The sequence below is a fragment of the Armigeres subalbatus genome, unplaced genomic scaffold, assembly GCF_024139115.2.
Source record: "Armigeres subalbatus isolate Guangzhou_Male unplaced genomic scaffold, GZ_Asu_2 Contig490, whole genome shotgun sequence".
In the NCBI taxonomy this organism is placed as follows: domain Eukaryota; kingdom Metazoa; phylum Arthropoda; class Insecta; order Diptera; family Culicidae; genus Armigeres; species Armigeres subalbatus.
Window position 1 is genome coordinate 254,193 of NW_026943250.1, and position 25,846 is coordinate 280,038.

Genomic DNA, 25,846 nt, shown 5'->3' on the forward strand with positions numbered 1-25,846 from the left:
AATGTCCTCCTTTTCGCTCAATTCGGGTGAATTATCCTAATTCGGAAAAATTCCATATGGTCACCCTATGTCTGGTTGTCTAAGCTTGTCACTGGTTTTGTTTTCTGCATTTGTAACTCATCTTTTTGGCACTATCCTCAACCAATTTGATCGCAGCAAGTTGAATTCGATGGGAAATACTGTCCCTTTGTTTCCTATTCAAAATCTAGGGTAGGATATGACAATTGAATTGCGACTGCCTTGTTGTTTTTTCAGTCGGTTGCTTTGGTTGCTTCGACGAGTTGGTGGCCAGTGCTTCCGAATATTTTTTTTACAAAATCCGTCGAATAATATATGTAAAAAAAATCATGTTTTCTCGTTCATTTCTTTCATTCTTTGCAATAAAAGATGCTACGTACTATCAGAAAAAAGTGTTTATATGGAATTAGATAAGTTTTACAGTGAAAGTTGGTAGAAAGCTGAGAGTAGAAAGGCTTCAAATCGAGTGTTTTAAATTAGCATAGCCCTTGAAAATCATGCATACCGTAATCCGGGGAAACTTTGAACACCGGGGTAACATTGATCAGTTAAATATTATTTCCTGTTATCACAATTACTTATTGTGAGTTAGGTATCTTAATCTTGACTAAATTTACTGCTGAATGATATAACCTTCGGTGAATTTGCATTTTTTCGCCGAAATTTGAACAATAAAATCAACATTAATTTTTGAACTCACAGCAAGCTGCCAAAAAAGCACTCAAAACAAGTATAATAACACAAATATGAAGCTCGTACCTACAGTTATGTGATAAGAAATCTTATTTTCTTGGTTAATCCACAGTTTTTGTTTCAAAATTTTGATATACACTCACAAAAAACTGCGCAATAAATTCATGAGTTCACATATGGATTTTTGCAATGGGGGTAGCGAAATAGATTCCATATTTTCGACACATATATTTCATGCGCCCACATGCATTGCATGAGTGTTCACACATACTATCCATGTGGGTTATAGTATCCATGTGTGAATTTGTATGCAATTAAGTATGTGCCGACGCATGACGCATTCATACTTCAAAATACATGGATGATTGCCATAAAGTATGTGTCGATTTTCCTGAGTGTATATTGTTGAAAAACCGGATAATTCCGCTAGCAGTGATGATGTCTTTTTCGATGCACATCGCTTCAGCGTAAGAGATTTCAACTTTATTTGCCTACCTTAAGGCGTTTGCATAGGCGTTGCTTTCTCTATAGATAAATGATTGATCAAAGTTAGCCCAAATCTATATACATAAAAATGAATTTCTGTCTGTCTGAACCTTATAGACTCCGAAACTACTGAGCCGATCGGCGTGAAAATTTGTATGCTGAGGTTTTTGGGGCCGGGGGAAGGTTCTTAAGATGGTTCCAGACCCCTCCCCTCTTTGGAAAGGGGGGTTCCTATACGAGTGAAACATAAATTTCTGCATAAATTCGAGAACTAATCAGAAAATGAATCAATTTTAGGCGAAACGAAGTTCGTCGGGTATGCTAGTGAAAAAATAAAAAAAAACTTGTCAAAAACATTTTTAAAACAAGCTTATCAAATAATCAAGAATAACAATCTTATACGTTCTACATGTAGCAGTACTCGTTTTGAAAATATGAAAAATGTTATGATTTCTCTATGGGAGAAATATTTACAAAACAAATAAAAAATGATCAATGTTCCCCCGGATTACGGTACATCATTTGCAGTCTAGCATAAATTCATTTTACCTAAGAAAAATCAAAAAACAAACTTTTGAATTTTGTCATAAATTTCAATTTAATTACCCAGCAACACAGCCAAGGTAACAACAAGATGCCCTTTTGAAAATGTGATACCGCCGATCGAAGTAATCGACCGGTACAATTTTTAATGATATCCTATCCTAGTCTACAATGAACGAAAGAGACATCATCACCACTAAGTGGATTAATCTGAGTTTTATGACACACTCAGATATACAATCAAACCTCCATGAATCGACTCATGGAAATATCGAGGAGTGGAATAGAAAATATAGCAGAGACAGACCCAGAGGCTCATGCCGGCGAAGCCTCAATAAAGAAATAAAAGATGTCGATCGAAATCTAACCTGGCAACAGGTTGAAGCGATAGCTGGACATCGCTCAGGATGTAGATCTTTCAAGTCGGCACTTTGCATCACCGGAGGAGGTATACAGGGTCCATAAGTAAGTAAGTAAAGGAATAGAAAATCCTTGGAAGGCGGTTTGAAGGGACCACCACAGTAACCAAGAAATAGTCACAGAACATCGACTCATGGAGGTTTGACTGTAACTAGTAGAACGTACCCTGCGTCAGGTTCGGAACATTTTGCTTTTCAAATGTCTTTATTTTTACAGCGCCGCACTCTAGATTGGTTTATTTTCGATCCCTCAATCAATCAAAAAAAAATTGATTTCGAACTATCCCTTGGGAAATATCTGTCTTTTCTGTCCCGTTCGTGAATTATATTGCCTCAAAGGAAATGCAAAATTATTTTTGTATATAGAGAAAAAGAAGATAATCAATAAACGCTATAATAAAAGAGAAAGAATTGAATTTTTTTTTTTAAATATCTAGAAATCGAGTAAATTTCCTATTGTATTTTCAATGATGAATACAATCTAATTCAAGATATAAGCTCATTTTTGTGAGCAACTGTGTGTCTCATTATTCGAATTAATTTTCATTTTTCTGCAATCATTCATGCATATTATTGCTTTTTCGGGCAGGGAAAAATATTGTTTTGCATTCCACGGATGTTCAATAGATCAGAAGAAACATCAACAGTACCCTCCAGTTCCAAGGATTCGCAACAAAATCCATGGACTTCTCCCGAATGTCCCTCATTCACATTATGTCAATAGGCTAGGAAAATAATTATTTTGCGATGTTTAATATCTTTTTATTTCTGTACCCTTGTAACGTGCTTGACATTCCTTTGCCGTTCAAATCCACGGCATCTGACCGATGTCTTCTGGGAACGAGAAAAGTTTGGAAAGTTGATTGGATTGGTGGTTATGACAGGCGAAAATTGCTTCGTCTCAATAAACGGGTGGAGGACCGATATGCAAACAGCAAACACTGCCAGCAACTATGCTCTCGTTGGGGCCTTCCGTAGCCTAGCGGTGAGATGCGCCGCTTTGAATGCAAAAATGGTAGCTGGAACCAGAAAACTTGCCTTCGATAGCTGTGAAAGTGCTCAATGAACGTCAAGCTACGGGGCGGCAACGTTTAAGTGAGGTATGTAATGCCAACGAAGAAGAAAGAACTAGAAAATAGTCCTGCTCGTCCCGCTGATCGTGCGGTGGTCGTGCCGTTGCATATTTTTCATTTCAGTTGAGGCTGATTCGCGGTTTGCGGCTGTACAATCAAAATGTCAAACTTAGCCACAATAATTATTCTAATAATGAAGTCAATTTTTCGAAACGGTGTCACAGCACAGCGAAAACAGCGCTCCAACTTTTGCGGTAGAGCTAATCATTTTCCAAATATGAGAAGCCTTGAATCTTGCGTGTCGTAATGAAATTATCCATGTCGTAACGGTTTAACAAATATATAAAAATTTAAATATATTGAATTTTTCGGTTAAATTCGTAAAATGGCATTTGATTTCAAGCGATATGTTTCAGCTTCCCTTCTAACGAATCGAATCACTTTATGAATGTGGCAGATGGACTAAAACACCCCAAACCATAACATGACCACCACTTTGCTTTGCAGTCGGTGGAAATTTTGTGGGTTCCGATCCTGTAGCTGATTTGGTTTCATTCTCTAACCAGTCCGTCGTTCGGGAAATAGTTAAATTTTCTCTCGTCCATGAATATGAATTCTGCGGCTCAGTCACACGTTTTTGAGCATATTTCAGTCGCTTCTTCATATTCTTGGAAGAACTGATACTTTTTCACGAATTGCGATCACGGTATCCTTCAACAACTATGATATCCGATATCGTTCCTGATGGTTTGCGCACTTTAGGGGCCCTATCCCCTATAAAGCCCGCAGTCCACTGTTTGTCATGTTGACAAATATTTGTCAAGTTTATCAGGACACCTATCAGACTGGTTAGAAATCGATATGGATTTCAGGTTGACTTGATAAATATTTGTCATCATGACAAACAGTGTACTGAGGGCTTTAGGATTTTGCATAATTTCGTAGTGGTCAGTGAGCTTCGACTTACGGCCACTGTCGAAAGCAGTATCAAGTAAATTTTTATGTTTCTATCGTAATTTTTCTAAGTGGGATAACCATTTGCCTACAAAACTCTGCATGTGCAGGATATTGATAAAGTGACAGATCATTGTTTACAGGACAAATGTTCCAAAAAGTCTTCAGTGTACAGACAAGCGGCTCTGGCAAAGTATTATGGATTTTGAAACAGATTTTACATATGCGCATATGCGCACAGTGTAGATTGCAGTCGCTTTCGTGTTGGTTTTCTCGTCCATCTAGCCGATCCAACCTACTTCCAGTTGATTTATGGTTGTCCAATAACCATTCAACCTACTTCGGGCAGGTTGGTGTCATCTATAACTCACACAATGGACTTGTTTAGTAGCCAATTTTGCGAATGGCCCTTACTAGCATTTCTGGATCGTAATGAAAATCATATCTGATGTTTGTGAACAAAACAAATACTACCATCAAGTTTACTCTAAAATGTCGTGCCACCCACCTGAATGCCAGATACTATTTTTATAAGTCTGTATCAATATCAGCAAAATGTCTGTATTTGTCTGTATGGAATTTAGAAGGTACAGGAATTAAACAAATATTAGTAAAACCATGCGCTTTTGACGACGTAGAATATCGAGGTTTCGATAATCAAAATGTCGGTGTAAGACTTAGTCGAGTCAAGTACGAGACACTGAAGACAAGTAAAATTGCTATTGAGGTCGAAATACGCATTCTGTAAAGCTGCAATCAAGTGGTGGAATTAAATGGGATAATACTATCTCGTCTTATGACAAGTGAAGATGTTTCACTAAGCAGCTGTAAATATTATGTTGTTACATTAGCATACATTGATAATATTTACGCAATTTTCTAACTGAAAGTCAGTTGTGAAGCCCAAAAGAGTTCGGTTCGGTGGAGAGGCAAAGAAGGAATAAATCTGAAATGACATCTTTTGGATTCACAAACGGAGAACCTTTGGTCTTTCTAACTTTTTTGGACCTCTCAACGGAACTCTTTTTGCGCTTTCGACCAACATTTTTTGTAAGCAGAACAGAATCTTTTCATGTTCTTGAATTTCAAAAGAATATCCCTTGTACAAAAAACGTAAAAAAACCATTCAGAAGCCCAGATGGCTCCACTCGGAATTCCAAAAGTATTTCTTTCGAAAGTCTAAAAGCAGTCTGTTTGGAAGTAGAGTACAAAATAAGTTCGTTCAGAAGCCCAACAAGGTTCCGTTCGGAAACCCTAAAGAATTCTGTTTTAAAAGCCTAAAAGAATTTAGTTCAGAAATATAATAGAATGCCTTCCAGAATCCAGAATAATTTTGTACGGAAACCCAGAGAAGGACTTGTTTTGTGTTTACCAACCGAGATTTTTTTTGATTTTCTGAACGCAGCTCCATTTGGCTTTCGGAGGGAACTCTACTCGGTTTTTGTATCGATTCCTTTTGTGCTTCCGAACCAAATATTGTTTAGAGATTCGGTAGGAAGTCCTATAGGTATTCTAATCGGAATCCCTTGTCCAGAAGCAGAAAAAGATCCCGTTCAGAAGCCCATACCGCTCCAATCGAAAATCCAAAAGTATTTCTTTCGAAAGTCCAAAAGGATTCCGTTCGGAAGACCAAAAGTATTTCGTTTGGAATTCTAGAATGATTTTGTTAAGTCCAAAAGGATTTCTTTGAGAAGCCCAGAATGATTCCTTTCGAAAGGCAAAAAAATCGTTCTGAAGCTAAGTAAACCCATTTAATCTAAGCGACATTTAGTCGAATGAACATTTAGTCACATGGACATTTAGTCGAAAGGATATTTGGTCGAATGTTGAAACAGTTTAGTCGGTAATAGGAAATTAGATTACGTTCGGAAGTTCACATAATTCTGTACGAACAGAATTTTTTTGGGCTGCCGAATGGATTAATTATGGGCTTTTGAAAGGAATCTTTTGAGGTTTCCGAAAGGAATCAAAGATGGAATTCCGTTTGGAATTCTAACAGGATTCTGTTTGAAACCCAAATGGAATCCCGTTCAGAAGCCTAAAAGGCTCCACTCGGAATAAAAAAATGATACCGTTCGTAAACCTTTATAAAAATCCCAATAACGATTTTGTTTGAAAACTCAAAATTATTTTTGTTTTCTTTATTATTGAGGTTTTAGGCCCTGGGCTGGCTCACCGCAGGCCCAAAATGGTTTAATTTGAAAGCCCATCACGGTTCTGTTTGGAAGTCCAAAGTTTTTGAAAACTGAACGTTGGTAAAAAGTATGTAACTTAATTCAAAAGTCTATATAATGTATGTAATATGTATGATGTCTGTATGCAAGACCAAATGTCTGTATAAATACAGACATGTCTGTATGTCTGGCATCCCTGCTTGGAATAGATTGGAGATTGAAGAAGCTTTCAGTTTGGGAAGAAAAATTAAAACACATGAAGGCGTCTGAGATCACAACAAGCCATGGCTTGCGCGGATGGCAGACGTTGCTATCACGTTTTACTTCGTTTGCGTAAAATTAAGAATCAGATTCAACTGATTTCTTAATTACATTTTCGTAGAGAAAAAATGTCAAGTTTTTATTTCTTCTACTCAAGTTTTATAATTTATGGAGTGCGCATAATTGCTTTTACAGTTTAATACGGAGATACGTATGTATTCGTAGTATTTTCAAATCATGGATGCTTGTCGGACTTTTGTTTTTGCAACATAAAAGGGATTATAATGTTATCAGGTATGAAAACAAGGCAACAGCCGATTTACTGTTTAGTCGGCTGTTGTCTTGTTTTCCATTAGCTTAGTTGTGTACCAAACGTTTTAGGTGAAAAGGATAAGCAAATACCTATTTGTTCACTTTTCGTATGAATATTTCTCTTTTCAGGATACAAATCTAAATACATAAAAATGAATTTCTGTCTGTCTGAACCTTATAGACTCGGAAACTACTGAACCAATCGGCGTAAAAATTTGTATGCAGAAGTTTTTGGGACCGGGGAAGGCTTTTACTCGGAAGGTTCGAAACTCCTCCCTGCTTTGGGAAGGGAGGCTCCCTTAAAATGAAACATTAATTTCTTCATAACTCGAGAACTAATCAAAGAATAAATCAATTTTGGGCGAAACAAAAAAACGTTTTTATTCAACCAATTTGCAGTGTTGTAAATTTGTAATAGAACGCAATTGTTAATTTATGTGTAAAGCATGTTACGCATAAAAAAATATGTAAATCTGATGCGTCGTTTTAAAATTACAAAACACAAGACAATTCTTGTTGTCCTGTTGTGGAATAAATAGATTATTTGCACTGAAAACGGAATAATATGGTATAGTTTTCCATAGCTCTACCTATACTGTCGTATGCCGCCTTGAAATCAACGAACAGATGGTGCGTTGGGACCTGGTATTCACGGCATTTTTGAAGGATTTGCCGTACAGTAAAGATCTGGTCCGTTGTCGAGCGGCCGTCAACGAAGCCGGCTTGATAACTTCCCACGAACTCATTCACTAATGGTGACAGACGACGGAAGATGATCTGGGATATCACTTTGTAGGCGGCATTAAGGATGGTGATCGCTCGAAAGTTCTCACACTCCAGTTTGTCGCCTTTCTTGTAGATGGGGCATATAACCCCTTCCTTCCACTCCTCCGGTAGCTATTCGGTTTCCCATTATGGACGAGAACAGCTTTCCTGGGAAGCTGACCAGACTGATCAAAGCAACGGTGGATGGTGTGCAAAACTGTGTGAAGATTTCGGGCGAACACTCCAGTTCGTTCGAATCGCGCCGGGGACTAAGACAAGGTGATGGACTTTCGTGCCTGTTGTTCAACATTGCGCTCCTGGAGGCCCTCCTTAGCCGTGCGGTAAGACGCGCGGCTACAAAGCAAGACCATGCTGAGGGTGGTTGGGTTCGATTCCCGATGCCGGTCTAGGCAATTTTCGGATTGGAAATTGTCTCGACTTCCCTGGGCATAAAAGTATCATCGTGTTAGCCTCATTTCATTTATTTAGTTAACATCTAAACAGATAACACTGAATCAACAATTTGACGCCACAATGCACGGTTCGAGGCCCCATCTCTCCATCCTCGGATACGCCCCACGCTCGCCAAGTCGTTCTGCATCTGGTCTGCCCATCTCGCTCGCTGCGCTCCACGCCGTCTCGTACCTGCCGGATCGGAAGCGAACACCATCTTTGCAGGGTTGCTGTCCGGCATTCTTGCAACATGTCCTGCCCATCGTACCCATCCGGCTTTAGCTACCTTCTGGATACTGGGTTCGCCGTAGAGTTGGGCGAGCTCATGGTTCATTCTTCGCCGCCACACACCGTCTTCTTGCACACCGCCAAAGATGGTCCTAAGCACCCGTCTCTCGAATACTCCGAGTGCTTGCAAGTCGTCCTCGAGCATTGTCCATGTTTCATGTCCGTAGAGGACTACCGGTCTTATTAACGTCTTGTACATGACACATTTGGTGCGGTGTTAGCCTCATGATATACGAATGCAAAAATGGTAAACATGGCTTAGAAACCTCGCAGTTAATAACTGTGGAAGTGCTTAATGAACACTAAGCTGCGAGGCGGCTCTGTCCCAGTGCGGGGATGTAATGCCAATAAGAAGAAGAAGAAGTTCAACATTGCGCTAGAAGGTGTCATGCGGAGAGCCGGGTGTAACAGCCGGGGTACGATTTTCAACAGATCCAGTCAATTTATTTGCTTCGCGGATGACATGGACATTGTCGGCCGAACATTTGCAAAGGTGGCAGAACTGTACACCCGCCTGAAACGTGAAGCAACAAAAGTTGGACTGGTGGTGAATGCGTCAAAGACAAAGTACATGCTTGTGGGTGGAACCGAGTGCGACAGGGCCCGCCTGGGAAGCAGTGTTACGATAGACGGGGATACCTTCGAGGTGGTCGAGGAATTCGTCCACCTCGGATCCTTGCTAACGGCTGACAACAACGTTAGTCGTGAAATACGAAGGCGCATCATCCGTGGGAATTCGGGCCTACTACGGGCTCCAGAAGAAACTGCGGTCGAAAAAGATTCGCCACCGCACCAAATGTGTCATGTACAAGACGCTTATAAGACCGGTTGTCCTCTACGGACATGAAACATGGACAATGCTCGAGGAGGACTTGCAAGCACTCGGAGTATTCGAGACACAGGTGCTTAGGACCATCTTTGGCGGTGTGCAAGAAGACGGTGTGTGGCGGTGAAGAATGAACCGAGCCCAACTCTACGGCGAACCCAGTATCCAGAAGGTAGCTAAAGCCGGAAGGGTATCGTATCCATGGGGCAGGGCATGTTGCAATAATGCCGGACAGCAACCCTGCAAAGATGGTGCTCGCTTCCGATCTGGCAGGTACGAGACGACGTGGAGCGCAGCGAGCGAGATGGGCAGACCAGGTGCAGAACGACTTGGCGAGCGTGGGGCGTATTCGAGGATGGAGAGATGCGGCCTCGAACCGTGTATTGTGGCGTCAAATTGTTGATTCAGTGTTATCTGTTTAGATGTAAACTAAATAAATGAAATGAATGAAAATGAATGATATAGTTATGAGCATTGCCCTTTTCTTGTGGGGACAATTTTCTGAGTGTGGAATACACATCTGGTAATTAACTGTACAAGAAAAACCAAAACTACCCAAAAGTGGGTTGTTTGCACTCAAAACCGTGGTTTGGGCCAATAACCCAAATTTGAGTAAAATTACTTTTCTGCCACTAGGTAGTTTGCCTTTAATCCCATGAAAACAATTTACCCAAAGCTGAGTTTAATTTATCCAAAGCGGACCTTGATCAACTCAAAATTGAGAATATTGAATTTACTCAAATTTGGGTTATTGGGCTGAGCAACCCCGATGAGGTGTTTGCATCTTGCTCTAGTTTTGACAACAATCATGGGAAAGAAAGGGAAAACTACCTAAATTTGGGTAATTTTTTTCGGTGATATTCTCAACAGCGCGTATATTGAACACAAAGTTTGGGTTGATTTATTTGTCCATGTAGGGAAGAGGTTTGGTTGTGGGCATCTCTACGTATCTTTTGACAGATAACAGATGCTGCCACGGTGCTTCATTTACTTCATATACCATTCAATCAGCAGCCGCCATACGATTTACTATCATTCTATACGCTTCTGGGCAAATTTTCAAAAAAGTCGTTGATGGGATTTTTGAGTCACGCCGTTTTTTTTTAATTTTTTTTAAATATAATTAACCTTTAGTGGAGGTAACAACTAAGGTAGTATGCATTTTTTGTAATTATTCGCTCTACGATAGTTTCAGTTGATAAATTATGGTATAAATATGATGTTAAATACAACTTATCATAAAATTTTGATTGGAACAATGATTTTTCTCAATGAAATTGACTCCGCTGTACCTATAACAACAGAATAACTTGTGTTCAAAGAAACGGAACCATCATCAACAAGTCTTATATGCTCCTTGGTTTTGCGTATGACATCGACATCATTGGTGTAGATTGCAGTGCAGTGGAAGAATCTTTTAAACGGAAGACTGGAAAAATAGGACTGATCATAAACTTTGTCAAACTAAGTACCTGGTGGCTGGCAGTGAGCGTGGCAGGTGTTGGTGGTGGTCCCGAGGTTAAATGGGTGGGATACGATTTGAGGTTGTCGACGAATTCATAATCTTGGAACACTCGTTATATGTGATAATGACGTTAGCTGCGAGGTGGAAACACGTGTTGCGGCGGCAAATGGGAATTTCTACGATTTTCGTAGCCCGCTAAAGTCTCGCAGCCTACAAACACGAACAAAGCTAGCTCTGTACACACTTGACTCGTTCAGTAGCCATGTACGACCATAGAGCATGGTCTTTAAAAATGCAGAACATCGAATTCTAGGAGTGGCTCAGACGCTTGAATCAATTGTACCAATTGTACAAAAAATGCAGACATAGACAGGCTGATAAAATACGGCATAGTAACATGATGTTTTGTGCTCAATATCAAACCAAATAGACATATCTACTTTGAACTAATAACAAATCTTTTTTTTACAACAAAAACAACACGAAAGTTTTTTTTTTACTTTTTTGAAATACCATTATTGATATACCATACCACATACACAGAAAAAAATAATGAAAAGTAAACAGCGCGTAAAACTTGCCATGCGGAAATTTACGCTATTCTTCGCTGAAATGGCCCTCTTCCTAACAATATTGCTTACAACTTGCATGCAATATAGACGATTCACGTCAAATATTTTATACCTTTAGGCTATGTCCGTTGTGGAATCACGCTAATAATGATGTTCCATTTTATGTGCATGATTTTTGGCGTAAATTTCAGTGAATTTTTCTATCTGTGTACATACCATTATTAAGTGATTGATTTGATTTATGCAGTAAATTTAATTTGAGGTTCAATAACGATTGTCATCACAATTTAAGCACCTAATTTTTCTTCTTCACATTCCAAAAAGCTGCGGAATTCGGTTTTGGGCAGCCTTATTTTACTGACAAATTAATTAATATCGCTGTAGTTGTCCCCTAACTTATTTATAATGACGTTTTGGTGTGGTTTTTATAATTATTTAGACATAATTGATAGAAATAATGAGTTTATTTCATATTTTTGTTTTTTGGGCATGTCTAGTTCGGCTTTGGGACAGTTCGTCGAATGACATTTCGTCAAATGACGTTTAGTCGAATGACATTTAGTCGAAAGGACATTTGGTCGAAGGGACGCAGGGTTCGATTGACATTTAGTCCAACGGAAATTTAGTCGAATGAACATTAGGGTAGTTCAAATTTCAAAAATATTCGAAAACTTCAGCTCCCATATATCTATCAGCTTTTTTTGATGATTTAGAAGTCCTGGCAAAATTTCAGGAAATTTGAAGGTGATTTATGACAATTTATGTTTATATGGAAATTTTTATGAAAAAAAACTTTAAATTTGAGAAAAAATATTTTAAGCTTTTTAATTAGTATTTTAAGCTTTTTTAAGTATCTTACAAATTCAAATCGTTATGAGTTCAAATGTTCAATCCCAATTTCCACTTTTTAAATCTATATAAACGAAACCTGCGGTTAACTCATTCGTTTTGAGTTGATTTAAAAATTTTATTGACGTAGATAAATGGCTAAAATGGTGCAATTGGCCTAAACTTAGCAGAGGCAAAAGAACTCAAAATGAAGGAAGTTGGAAGTTTAGTCGAATGTTGAAACTATTTAGTCGGTAATAGGTAATTAGTTAAACGTATCACTCGTCAATAGATTTTTGGTTCAATTTGAATAAATAATCCACAAGATACATGGATAATAGGGTGGTTCAAAAAATCGATTTTGCTCCACAGTGCTCATCTGATTCTTTACCATGTTCTGAGTGTCCTCTGAAAATTTGAGCTCATTTGGATTAAAACTGATTTAGCACAAGCCGTTTCAAGTTTGCATGCAAATTAGTATGGGGAAATTTATTTTTTCATTATACTGTTAATGACGTTTCCCCATTAAGCGCAGGTTAAAAGAAAACCTACATAGCTAAAAGGGATACTCAACAGCTTTCACCCAACGAAAACCGCATGTTGATTAAACGTCCCAATAATTAGTAATCGATTTTAAGACAGGTTGCGAATCTTTAGTCATGATCGTTAAACTTCTTTGAGAGCATCACTGAAATGTGCAGTGCAACATAGTAGCCTGAATTTGTGTGTGCTATCTTTCGCGCCACGAGCAGCAATGTTGCCTGTTGATGAGTTATGCAATTAGCTCCAGAAAACCACGGTTTAGATTAAATTCGATTACTAATTATTGGAACGATTAATTAAGACGCGGTTTTCACTGAGTGAAAGCTGTTGAGTATTCCTTTTAGCTATGTAGGTTTTCTTTTAACATGCGCTTGATGGGGAAGCGTCATTAACAGTATAATGAAAAAATAAATTTCCCCATACTAATTTGCATGCAAACTTGCAACGGCTTGTGCTAAATCAGTTTTAATCCAAATGAGCTCAAATTTTCAGAGGACACTCAGAACATGGTAAAGAACCAGATGAGCACTGTGGAGCAAATTATTATTTTTTGTAATTTTCAATTGATCAGATTTTGGAAAATTTTTGATGTTGATCAATAAACATAAACTTCAATGCATGTTTAATTTGGTTTACAGTCAGTTTTCAAAGTTCTACAAATTTATAAAAAAATGAGTAATAATTTATTCCTCCATGTTTTCGCTCGTATATCACTCTAAATAAATCGACTTTTCTTGCATTATGTTCTGTCACAGACAAACAGACGTAACTCTTGGTGAAAATTGGATAAGAATTCCTCGTCATCGTTAAACATTGAAACACTAGCGCCATCTGTTGCACAATCTACTCGAATCAATGGCGGCCATGATGAATTTTCGTGTGACGTTCCGCTTCTGAAAGCATGGAGATACCTTGTTGATGTTTGATGAATTAGGGTAAAATGCCCAATAGTGGACCCCCTAGTAGCGAAATTTTGCTCTTCCTGGCATAAGGAGTGGAAATTTTCAAAATATTAATTTTGCGTGATATCTAATATCAAGCTCTGCGTCTCCTCTTCACGATACATACATGGAACACTCAAATTCTCGACGTTATTCATTGAAATTAACATTTTAAAGACTGACTGAATTCGCCCTATAGTAGACCCCCTGGTGGTCCATAATAGGAAATTGCTTCCCTCTAGTCGACACTTCATTGGATTTTTATGTTCCGTTTCGGTACGTTCTTCTTTCCTATTATGGACCCCCCAAAATATTCCTATAATGGACACTCTCGTGTTTATTTTTTATTGAATTGTAAAAAATCATCTAGTTTTACTTTCCATAGCATTTCCAATGCATGTAATCAAATCATAGGATTGTAGGGTGGGTTCTCCCGATGGAATTTCATAGCAAAATGTTTACATTGTGCTGTAATAATGCAAACATGGCTGGAGGGTCCACTATTAGTTGGGGGTCCACTATTGGGCACTTTACCCTAGATTTGTGATAGCTATTAATGAAAATTCGGATAGCGAACAATAATCTCAGTGATTTACTACCAGAAAACACGTAAATCTAATGATGATGTCCGACGATATTATTCACAATGAAGCTGAAATCTATACCGTACCTACTAGCAAAATGGGATTTTTCATATTTTTTGGCAAAGGGCTGTCCATATATTTTGTGACCAGATATTGATGAAGTTTAGATACCCTCCTCCCCAGTGTATGCAATTGTTCATATACATTTTCTAATTTTCTTGAAGCATGGATATTTGCTATATTCTCTTCCGTACCTCCATAGGATATCCATGTTGTACATGGATAGCTGTCAATTATGAACTTCCGAGGTAGCTCCCTGTACAGGGCTTCATAAAATGAATCAGCGTCACCGCTTCCAAGTAAGAATAAAAGATAACCAATTGGGAACGTAGTGGCTTTTACCTGGATTTAAAATAGACTCAAGTATCTTTATAAAGATTGCTAGCTTTTTACGCTGCTCCATCTAAGAAGTTTTAGCAACTTCATCTCATTAAGTCCGTTCTTTATATCTATCCAGATTTGTCGCGACATTATCTGGATGCTAGCAACTGCTGAATACAAAATGTATATCTTGAATCTTACGAAATTCTCAATCAATTGATAATTGAATGAATGAATAACGATCAACTGTTTTTTACACGTCTTTCACAGGCGAACTCCTAAAGCGCTCTCCTCCTGAAATTAATGAAATGTCATTCGGTTGTTTTTGTTTGCGTTATATACTTCGGAAGGCGCATGCTATGATATAACATAAAGCGTCCCCGCAGGTGATTGATATTTCGAGCGTCAAATGCTAAATTGGTTGTATGCTAGCGCCTCTACAGGAGGAATCGCGCAAAATTATTCATGTACGATGTTTTTAAATGAATTGTTACGTCTGTTTGTCTGTGGTTCTATACCTATTATGTCATTTGCACAACCTAATACAGTACAATTTGGTAAAGAAATTCAGTGCAATGAAAGACCGAAAGTCTTCTTGGTTGATACTTGAGCTAATTCAGGAAATTCGACAATAATGAGTTTTGCAAGAGAATAATATTCTCTTGTGCTCAGTCACTTCACTAAGATTTCCCAACAGCAACGCCATTTTTACTAATTGTTTGTTCCAATGTAAGAACAAACGTCTTCTCAAACCCATTTCCGGAGGCTCATTACTGTGGCCACATAGTCATAGATGGAAACATTTTGGCTTCATTGTCAAATAAATATCGGATACGGTTCCCCTGTATTACGTGGAATTATTTGTTTTTTCAAGATTTTTTGCAATTTCCGGTAAAGATATTGCATGTAGTAAAGATATTGCATATTTATAAAGAAATATTTGATTGATCATCTTTTGAACTTCAACAACGTTTTGACAGTTTTATGCTTACATAAAAAAAACTTTACAAGTCACAGATTGCTGGGATTTATCAATTTTTAAATAATAGTGGACACAGCATGCAACGCATTATGGCACCGTCACGTAAAAGCTGGATGCAGCCCCCCATGAGTCGATATTGAAAGGACCATCGACTCATGGAAATATTGAGATGTGGTATGAAAAATCCATTTGAAGGGACCATCACAGCAATCCAGAAAATATTTTTTAATATGGCAAAATTTGATTCCATGAGTCGATATCGAGTCATAGCTCACGGAGGTTTGACTGTAGTGGTGAGTGATGCACCACATTTATCATTTATATTTTGTTGCTAAATCAAAAAAGTTGTTGATAAATAAAACAAAATTCTACAAAATCAATGTGTAAAATTGATAAAATCGCGCATTAAAATTTGTTAATGCTCAAACCATGTTTAGATCATATTTAGAAAGCAAAATAGTGATTTTGAGCGAAAACAAAAATGTTGGTTGTAGAGGGTTAATTTCGACTAAATGGTCATATGACCTAATGTCTATTCGACGTCATGTGTAATGACGAAACATCATTCGACTAAAGTTCTTTTGACCAGGTGGTATAGATTCATCATAGTCAGTTAAAGGGGTTCACCAAAGTCAATATCCAATCAGGAAAACTCACCGTTTTCGTATTATTCGTTCTTTTTATGCACCCATCATCTTTTGAACAATATTGGATCAGAAATCAAGTGACTTTCGACCTAATGTCCTTTCAACCAAATGTACGAAGATTTTTCATTCTAAAATCAGTATGCGGGAAATGGGTTTGTTACTTTTGTTTCGGGATTGGTTTCTGTACTTTCGATAATTATTTGCGAGCGAAAGTTATTCAAAGGAGCTTCCGTTGAAATAATATAATGAGAGTTGTCATGTGTTGGGTCGGAGTTAAAGAATTGATTTGGATGCAACACAAGGCATCTGCAACCACGATTGTTTTTCCGGGTTTGTACATGATTTCGCAATCATTTCGACTAAATGTTCAATCGACGTAAAGCGCGTACCCCAAAACGTCACCGTGTAGGCTGCGGATTCAGCGACTGACTAAAGTTTGGTGGAGGGGCTGGGAATCGAACCCATGACCATTCGCTTATAAGGCTACGATACCTCCTTGTGTCCTACGTCTCTAGTGGATGAAAAAATCATTTTCGACTAAATGTCCATTCGACCAAATGTCATTCGACGGAATGTCTTTGGACGAAATGGTACACTCCAAATAATCTAAACGTTGTTTCCACCTGAATTTTCAGGTACATTTTACGTGCACACGTAGCTGCAAATGCTTCAGAAAATTCAGGTGAAACTTACGTGCCCGGTGAATTCTATCCAAAACTCAGGTAGAATTTACCTGATTTTCACGTAGAATGAAAATTCTATCGGAAAATCAGGTAAAAGTTACGTGAATTTCAGGTGGATCAAATCTACGTACTTTTTCAGGTGGAAACAACGTGCAGATTTTTTTGGGTGTATAGATTCTAGTTATTGTAGGGGAAGGAAGGGCAATATGCCCTAGCTGCTGGGCATGGAGAAATTCTCAATCATATTGATAATACAGGGGATAGACAAAAAGGTTGAGATAGGTAAAATTATGTCGAAATTCAAATCAGCATAACTTTGCGTAGAATAATCCGATTTTGATAAAACTAGGGCCATCAGAAGCAGACACTCTTCTAGTATACTTTCTCTCTGCAAAACCTGAGATTGGTTCTTGGCCACCGAAGATGTTCCGGGTTTTCCGAGGATATGTTCAAGTTGCCTTTTTCCACTGCTTGTCATTTTATATAATGTTTACTTTCATCATGTTTTATGCTTTCTCCAAAAGCTAGAGCTCATATGCCGACCAATAGTGGCTGTAGATCGAGAATTCATCAAAACTACGCAGAGATATGGCCATTTCCGTAAAAACGGGTTCGGGAACTTGTTAAAATGATAACAAATCGGAATAATGCAAATATGATTATTTAACTTCATGGCTTTGCGAAACGATGATTACAGAAACATTTCCAGAATGTTAGTGTCCACTGCCACCCTTATAGCAGGATCCAAGGGCTTTCCAGGAGGGGTCGGTTTTGGCACCATCTGGAACAATGCATATATGGGTGTCAAAATTCATGTTTTTCCAAAACGATGAATATAGGATCTTTATTAAAGATACATTTTGAAGACTGTAAAACTCTTTGGCCAGTTTGTAACAGGTTTCGGGTGTTCTGCGAAAGTGACATTTGTTTAGGGTGTATGGCCAATCTCGTACCGTTTTCACGAAAATCGCCATATATTTGCGTATACTTAACGGATTATCGAGCTACAGCCAGCATTGGCCAGCATATTAATTCTAGTTTCTGAGGAAAGCATGAAACTTCATCGCAGTAAACGTCATATAAAATGACAAGCAGAGGAAAAAATGCATTTTTAACATACCTTCGGAAAACCCGGAACATCTCCGCTGGTCAAAGGCCAATCTGAGCTGAGCATGGAGATAGTATACTAGAAGAGCTTCCGCGTCCGATGGTCCCGGTTTCATCAAAATCGGATCATTCTACGCAAAGTTATGCTGATTTGAACCTCGACAAAATTTTTCCTATCTCAACCTTTTTGTCTAACCCCTGTATTTACATTTCAGTTTTCGTTGCCGGAAAACTTAGGCAAAACGCCTTTAAGCCGGCAGCTCTTAGGAAACAACGCACCACACGTCGGCGAATCAGCATTCTGGTATGGACAGTGCGTGGAGACGCGTAGTACATTGTGGGTTAGTTCCACTAGGGTGTTTTGCTTCGCCGAAATGTTTCATTAATTCATTTGCGTTTTGGGGCCTCTTTCCTTACACACACTTTTAGGGACTGAGCGTTGACTGATTTGGTTGCAATATGTTGCGTTCGATGGGTAATCCTGTCCCATTGTTTTCTATTGAACATCAGTCAGATCGGACTATAGGATCAAAATTATTGGCCTAAACATTATTCTTTTATAATGAACAAGATAGGCACCATTGTCGCTAGGATGATAAATTAGGGTTTTTATTCACTGTGATGCATATTAATGAATGCAATTAACGCAAATCAATGGAAAAAATGAAAACCATTTACTCGAAGTGCAATTTTAGACCTTTCTTATTTGATTGTTTTCAATACAATATCGTTCCTAATGCACGAGAAAGGCATCATCACTGCTAGGTGGATTGATCTGAGTTTTTTATTGCTTCTTGGCTGTTAGAATTTTTTTTTCTATTTTTAAACTTTGATGGTTTTTATTATTTCTTCTTCATTTTTAGCCCGGTTTTCAAAGGTGCCCAAAACCGAACCATGAAATTAAAATGTCCAAAAATGTAAAATTTGCGAAATGGTCAATAAAACTTTACAAATCGACGAAATCAATATAATTTCTTTGCTAGTTGGGATTTTCGTCCAGCTAGTTATAGACAAAGACAAAAGGGTGCCCACAACCGACCCTCTTCCCCTACCTTTGAACAACGACAACAAAGATATAAAATTGCATCTGATCCAAATGATATATGAGTGTTGAAGTTCTTTTCCACTAGACAACAATCTATGATATTGATTTGCCTCATGTATGTTAAAACTAAAGGGTAAGTCAAAATTTCACAGTTAGGCTTCAGTTAAAACTTTTGAATCGTTTTCAATGTCACACACAAATGTCACGCTCGAAGTATTCTTTTTCCTCATCAATGATAAATTTAGAAACGATTATTTTGTTGGAAATAAAAAAAAGGAATGGTTTTCCCCGGTACTTTAAAGTCATGATCAAGCCTCAAATGGTTTTAATTCCAAATATGTTTGTGTCGGGTGAATTTGTTGATGAAGCAGAACATCTTTCTAAAACATTATTACCATTAAAAACGTTCATCGATTCATTGGCAGTCATAGTACCCACTTACTCCGTGTTTTCACTTGCCTCGGGGTACCTTATCAATATCTTGATGCATTGAAAATATCGGAACGTAACTAGTCTAATCAACTAGTTAAGCCGAGATAGTCAGAGATCGGGTTAATTTAACATCGTCCACTGAACAAGTGTTTGTTTATTGAAATGGGTAAACAAAATAACCTGGTTCTTTGCAGTGTTATTACAAATCTTTCAGCCGGTGATGTCTGTCAGGACATCCAACCGTCGATGGAGTTTTTCTGTGACTGCTCTGACCGCTTTAACGCTACAAACGATAAAAATATCGTCTGCGAGCAGAGGCCTGTTCCCTGTGGGATGTCGTTCGGAAGTCGCTCCTCCTGAGTGTAACCCGGAGAGATAGTTTTCGATGGTTTTCATCAGGTATTTTTTTGCTGGATCAGGTAACTGATGATAGATGGTAGATTTTTTTTTAAAGAGCTTGGATAACCATTAGAGAAGGATGATGGGAAGGTAGGAAAGACATTCGCTGATTTTCAGGGCAAAGTGGATAAGCCGGGAACACCAAACGAAAATTGGTGCAATATAATCAAAGAACTGAACACAGAATGATGCTAACAATAGAAAGTGATTTTTATGGAACGTTTCGGAATGTCATGAAAATCGACAGCCGATGGGACTTGAACCCACACTCTATCATGAAGAACGCGGACGTAGTACAAATTATACAATTTCCTTTGCGGAGAACTGATCCAAGTCAATTTCACTTCCACAAAAAAATAAATCCAGAAAAACATCACATCACAACATGCCGTATTTGGTCGAAGGCACAGTGGCTAGCAAATAGCTATTGTCTTGGCAGAAGCACCCGGCCTCAATGCGGCAAATAAACGCATATGTATGTAAATCACAAGCAATCGAATGCTCACTTGTCATAAGACTTGTTCGTACAATACCATTTAATTTCACCACTTGATAGTAACTTGCCAGATAAGTATTTCGACCTCAACAGTAAAGCAGTCTTCAGTGTCTCTTACTTAAACTCGAGTCAAGTACGAGACACTGAAGACGGCCTTACTGTTAAGGTCGAAATACGTATCCGTCGAGGGACAATTAAGTGGTGGAATTCAATGGAAGTGTACGAACTCGTCTTGTGACAAGTTAAGACATCCCACTAAAAGCTCAAATAATTTTCTTGTCAATCAAATGCTATTTCAATGCCAATTAGCTGGTTATAAATCAATGGCGAAGCTGTTGTATAATTGGTAATACTGTGTACTTAATGGAGCTCAAGTCTCGTCAGCAGTCGAATCGTTTTTCGTAATATTTTATTAAAATCACTTCTCCTGGTTAACATCACTCCGTTTTTCGGAGAAAAGTAATACTAAAAAAAATATGTCATCAACTGGAGTGATGGCGAAAGCTCTCCTGAAAGCACTCCTCTTTTTCAGTTGATGTTTCCCGATTATCTCTGTATCCCGTATTGTTTGTCTCTATGCATTTGTACAACAAGGGGATTACATCGATATCTTCAATTCGAAGGACTTAACTATAATCTTGAACCAATTCTCTTTCCCAAACCCCTTAATCCTCCCTTTTAGTGGCTAAGCTTTACCAGGAAAAATGATATGCTTTAGGAACGGTCGCGGCCACAGCCGGATTCAATCAAAACATTCATAAATTCATCGAGTGTACGCCAACGCTCACAATCCCCAAAAAATAAAGCGAACAATGCCATCCTAAACACTATACATTCGGCTGAATTCGCGCCGGACTATACTGTCCGACCCGACCAGAGAGAAATAGTCCATCTTCACCCGTGAGCCCGAGACCTTCTCCGAAAAGGTAAAGTTCTCCGTAAAGTCCCAAAATAGAGCTAACCGCCTAGTCGCACTTACCTTATCCGAGATCCAATTTGCTACTGCTGATCCAGCTGCGTCATCGTTCCTATCTCTCCTTCCGAACCGCCTTCAAACTTGGTCCCTTAGGCCAGGGCGGCAGTCCCCGCCACAAATGCTGACTACTTCTGACGCAGCAAAAGGAGAGGAGGGTCCATTCCCAACGATATCAGATAACCAAACAATAACAACTCAATCTTCATCTGCGTTTGTCTGCCATCACGTGAGGCATCACATCAATTTTTCACGAAACAATCACACATCCAATTTTCCAGTTTACCATACTTGGGAAACGCAAAACCGCACAATTTCCTTCACCCCAAAATTCACTTCCGATGTGGCATCCGATAGATGATAACCGTCTTTTTCTGCAGACAGTTGCCTGCCCGCGGAATCTGACGAGAGCTCGTAAAAAGTTGCACCCTTTCTGGTCTCTACCCGGCCCCACTCACTTGGGTCGTCGCGTTTAAGCTTGCTCGCGTGGAGGGAAATATTTTTCAACAGCAATTTTCATCACACACAATTTCTCGCTGTTGTTTCCTTTGCCTTGGGACGATCTTTTATGCGAGTTTCGTGGGAGAAAAACCACCGGCGATGAAGGTCGGCGGTTTGATGGAATAACCCGAGAATTATGCCACCGTTTCCCGATGTGCCGCTTCGCCTAAAGTTATGATGAACTTGTTTCAAAAGTTTTGCCCCCGTAAAACAAATCGGTTTGCTTCTTCTGTTTCAGTTTAATTCACCGTATTATGTGACTTCTTCAGGACAGTGATTTCTTCGTTTGCATGAAACGAAAAGCAATTCAATCTGAATTGAATGATTTCCTGTTCGCTTTTCTGTCGATGGGGAGCAGAAGGGTAGCAATTTAGGCGAAATTGATTTTGGCTTTTGCTGAGCATGCGAACCCACAAGATAAACTCTTCACATCATCACTCACTTCACGAAGAACCACTTGGGACCGGAGCGACAACAGATGGCACACGTCTTTACCTTCGCATTCAGACAAGGACACTTCTCGAGCACAAAGTTTGTCTTTTCCGCCAGAATCTAGCCCTCGAGGGAACATTTGACGATGAGACACGCCTCTAGTTATATTCTCATATGCACATAAATTTTGTCGTCGATGTTGACGTCGGATAAAACGACGCTTCCACCACCGTCGAGAACGCCAATGTACGTCATCACCAACGACGGATGTCACTCGTTTTCCATCCTTTAGGGAACCCGACCAGCAAAAAAAAATCAACCACTTTCATATAGACAAACAACACCGCACATCGCGAGAACCGTCCTTCGAAAACACACGCCCGTGGCCTAATGATACAATCAGAGGATCGGATGAGTCTGCGGATGGGAATAGCGGCAAAACGCACCACTGATGATACTTTGATTGGCTCTGTCAAATCTTCCAGCCATCAGGGAGAAAGAACACTTCCAGGCGCTTTTCCCAATACGATTTTAATAATCAACACTTTCTCCTGCAACGGTGCTGCACAAACATCCGTTCACTGGTCCACCTTGAACTAACGTCCCAAAAAAACTAATGTTCCCTTGCCAAGCACAATTTCACGAACACCAGCCTCCGGAAGTGGAGGAATTTAGAACTGGAATATTCCGCGAGCGTAAACGCGCGCCCCATGCGAACGCTCCAAAAGCAACACCCTTACTAATCGCTGCCGCTCGATGGGTTGACTGCGAACATTGGAAAATCACGGAAGCTTGGGTTACATCCAGGCGGCTGGAGTGTGTCTCGCAGAAAAAAAAAGCGTGTCTTATCGGCTGACGCGCCTCGTGGAGATGATCACCGTTGGGATAGAGAGAGAGAGCGCGCGAACCACTCTCTGTTTTGCTTGCCCATATTGGAAGAAATTGTCTCTCAATCATTCGGATGCTGATAAGAAGAGTGACTCTCGAACCCGTGCTCTCGATTCGCGAGAGATGTAAGTGGAAAATCGCGTGGAAAATGTTGTTGGGTTCTGTGGCGAACGGACAACCATCATGTAGAGAACGCGTGTGGACTGTGGAATCGAGAGCGAGAATCCTTCGGAAGAAGAATCACAGAACCGTTAAAATGACTCGGAGAGGAGTAAATCGAATTGTCAGCTGTGATAAATTGGAGGTGGTTTGGTGCCCGAGCAAAACATTTACGAATGTGTAACTTAAATAAAAAAATAATAAATTAAATAATAATTATATCTTCTTTATTATACTTGTAATATACTTGTAATGACTAGAAGACTAGAAGACTAGAATACTAAAAGACTAGAAGACAAGAAGACTAGAAGACAAGAAGACTAGAATACAAGACGACTAGAAGACAAAAAGACTAGAAAACAAGAAGACTAAAAGACTAGAAGACTAGAAGACTAGAAGACTAGAAGACTCAGAGACTAGAAAACTAGAAGACTAGAATACTAGAAGACTAGAAGACAAGAAGACTAGAAGACTAGAAGACTAGAAGACTAGAAGACTAGAAGACTAGAAGACTAGAAAACTAGAAGACTAGAAAACTAGAAGACAAGAAGACAAGAAGACAAGAAGACTAGAAGACAAGAAGACTAGAAGACAAGAAGACAAGAAGACAATAGAACAAGAAAGATTCTGAATGGAATCGTTTTGGCATCTGATCTGACTGAATAAGCTTGATTTTTAGCTGAAGAAGACTGTTTTTGGTAGAATAAACGCTTTATGCAATGTTCGTTTGGTAGGGCTTCCTTACGAAATCCTTTGGACTTCCGAACGGAATTTATTTGTATTTTCGAACAATTTTTGTCTCGGCTTTCGATCGAAATTCTTTTGAACTTCCGAGGGTAATTCTTCCTTGGGATTCCGAACGTTAATCTGTTGGGCTTTTGAATGGAATTATTTTGTGCTTCTGAAGGCAATCAAAAGGTTTTAAATGGATTGGTGTTTGAACGGAATCTTTTGGACTTTCAAACAGAATCTTCATGGAATTCCGTACGGAATATTTCTTAAGGAATTTCGATCGAAAACTCAAAAGAATTTTTATAGAAACAAAAAAAAATCTCTTCAGATATCCAAAAGGATTCCATCCGGAAGCCCGAAAGATTTCCATTCGGAAGCCAAGAAGAAGTCTGTTCTGAAGCCAAACTATTCTAAGAAATATTTCGAACGGAAACCTTTTGACTTTCGAACGGAAGCGCTTGGGTTTTCCAAACCAAACAAAACCAAAAGAATTTTGATTGAAAAGCTATAAAAAACACAAGAAAATTCCGTTCGGAAAACGAAAAGGATCCGCCGTTCGGGAGCCCAAAGATCTCCGTTCGCAAGGAAGGGCTATTTGGCCGAAAGCCATTTTGCCGAATGCTACATGGTCGAATGACACGTTTGGCCGAACGTATGACATATGGCCGAAAACCGATTTAGCCGAAAGCGATTTATGGTCGAAAATGGCTTACAGCCATACTGGTCATTCGGCCGAGAAAGTCGTTTTGTCAAAATGGACATTTGGCGGGAAATTCATTCGGGAGAACATGTCATTTGGCCGAATCGGTCATTCTGCCGAAAACGTCGTTTGGCCGAACAGATCCTATGGCCTAAAATATCGATTGATCTAACAGGTAGTATGGTCGAAAATATCGTTTTGCCGAATAGGTCATTTGGTCGTATGGTATGGAGAAACAGAGTGAGTAAGAAGTGACCTTTGGACTTTTGGACTTTTGAGTACAATCTTTTTGATATTTCGAACGGAATTTTTCTAGTACTCAACCCTCTTTTTACGGCAGTTTTTTTATACGTCACTTCGTTTTACGGCAGTGACGTAAAAAGTATTTGAAACATTATTGACATCCAAAAATAAGCCTATAAGAAGGCACTCTCAGAAACCCAAAGAACAAAGTAGATGCGTTGTATATTCATCATTTGCCTTCAACAATCGTACCAATCGTATCATCCAAGAATTTCCTGGAGTCTACACGCGTATCCAAGGACCTAAGGTCTACAAGCGTATCAAAAGAGCTGTTATCTCTTTTCAAAAATTGTTCATGCCCTATATGATCTATTAAACCAAACTCAATATGCCTTAAGCAGCCGTTCTTTTCCAGGTCATCCAAGAATTCCCTAGACTCCTCAGCTGCGGTTTCATGCCCTCGGAGTATTTGTCTTTCACTTGCGTCTCAAATGTAGGCATATTAGTTGTTCTAGGATCTCCAAATTGTCCTGATGTTTGAATCAAATGGTCTACCGAATCAACCAAGTGTCCCCAGCCGCGGTAACAACCCAATTATGCCCTCCAAGTATTTGTCTTCCACTTGAGTCTCAAATGCTGGCATATGGAATATTTATTTATTTATTTATTTATTTATTTAGTGCTAATCCATCTGACTACAATGTCTTAATGAATAAAATACTCTACATAACTTGTCACAACACACGATAATTACACCTACAGCAATGACGAACGATAAATCTTCTTTTGAAGCGTGTGCTTGTTTGGTTAAAATCGAAAAGATCCTCAACTACCGTGAACGTCCGGAT